At 37.1% G+C, this 1,786-nt stretch overlaps 1 pseudogene; it reads left to right on the top strand.

Moving 5' to 3' along the window:
• Window positions 1–890: 890 nt before the first annotated feature.
• Window positions 891–1,041, top strand: LOC114008230 (uncharacterized; annotated as a pseudogene).
• The last annotated feature ends 745 nt before the right edge of the window (window positions 1,042–1,786 follow it).

Raw genomic sequence — 1,786 nt, 5'->3', positions numbered from 1 at the left:
CATTGTATGGTCACAAATATATGAATCTTTCAAGGGGACATAATTCAGTTCCTAATACCTATAAAATAAAGATTATGCATCTGCCTATTTGTTTCTAAAAATATAAAATTCTTATGGGGATGTTTTCTTTCACCAGCATTGTCAACATATGCAGAAGAGATGACTGTCAAGTACAGACCATGCAGTGCTCCTGGAAACCAGAATGTTACATTATAGTATTTATATAGGGGATTGTACTTCTGACAGGATGCTTTCAGTACTGCATTGTCCTTCTACTTTCTCCATCTTGTGTAAGATCTAGCTAGATTTTTCTATTCCTTCCCTAATTTTTCTATATCTTCCATAACTTTCCAACCTTTTCTTTTGTGCTTTGTTGTCTTTGGATCACATGGATGTTAGAGTACTCTTTGCTGAACTTTCATTCCTTCTTTCATAAAATAGTGATGATGATAAACTTCTCAAAAGATTGTTGGAGAATTAAGGGATGTCAACTTTGAAAATAATCTTTTGTTTTCTTTTTTTAAAAATCATAGCTAGTATAAAACTTTATTAGTCAAAATAGGAACCATTACAATCAACAATTTTTTTTTTTTGGAGAGGTTTTTGCTATAGGGCATGTGCGCTCACCAGAAAGAGAGAGAGAGACAAAAAGACAGAAAGCAAGAAATCACATTCCCCTCCCCCAGAGGGGATGGCCATGTTGCAATCCCTTTTCCTCCATTCTCCTCTCGGGATCTTTTGCACACACGCACATGCACCTGGAGTGAGTTTAAGCCTCCAGGTCCGGGACTCAAACCATGGTTGACTACATGGGAGTCCAGTGACATAGTCATTATGCCAACTGCTGGTCCCCAATCAACACATTTTTGCCAATGAGAAATAAGTTAAAAAGCTTTGCACAGTGGCAGTATCGTAGCCAATGAGGTTTATCCGAGGCGCGATTATTGCTAATTGAAATAAGTTAAATAAGTTTTTTTTCCCCCCTATAGAATAAAGATCTATGCTTCAGGAGTCCATGAACTCTTGGGAAGCATCTTGTGCATCCTGCTGTTTGTGGAACTGTTTTCCCTGCAAAAAGTTGTTATGTTAAGATGTTTGAAGAAGTGATAGTTGGCTTGCAAGAAGTCGGGTGAATATGGCAGATGAAGCAAAACTTTGTAGCCCAATTTGTTCAACTTTTGAAGCATTGTTTGTGTGATATGTAGTCAGTCTGGAGGGGTTTTCCTGATTTTTCAGTCTTTTAGTCATGGAAAGTGGTAAATGGAAAATACGAGGATCAGTTTTGATGGTTGCTTTCAATTGGTTGTTGTCAAGTCTCGATGACTGACCTCTATGAGTCTCCTCTTGTCTCCTTTGCAAACCTCATTGAACCACCACTGCACATTTGTTAGTAGTTTCTGGGCCAAAGGCATTGTTGTTGCTGTGAACTGTCTCAATTGTTTTACAACACATTTTGAACTCGTGTTAGAAGATCCCTGGAATTTGCTTTTTATCTAATATCATTTCCATAGTAGTTGTTTGGAGATCATCTGTTCTATCAAGGAAGATATTCGATGCTGCTTCTCTTTCCAAAATTGTATCAATATTTTGTGCCATAACTTTTTTTACATCAGTCTCTTGACTCCTCATTATGGAAATAGTGCCATCATCTTGGGTTGTATTGTATTTCATCGTATACTTTACTAATATTTGTTGAAATTCTGCAGCAACTGCATTTGAAGGGGAGAAATATTCTGGTGGCATCAAAGGATTTCTTGTAAAAATATCACTAACTTGTTCCAGTTAT

The sequence above is a fragment of the Tupaia chinensis genome, unplaced genomic scaffold (genome assembly GCF_000334495.1).
Source record: "Tupaia chinensis unplaced genomic scaffold, TupChi_1.0 Scaffold000311_2, whole genome shotgun sequence".
Classification (NCBI taxonomy): Eukaryota; Metazoa; Chordata; class Mammalia; order Scandentia; family Tupaiidae; genus Tupaia; species Tupaia belangeri.
This window is presented reverse-complemented; position numbering and strand designations above follow the sequence as displayed.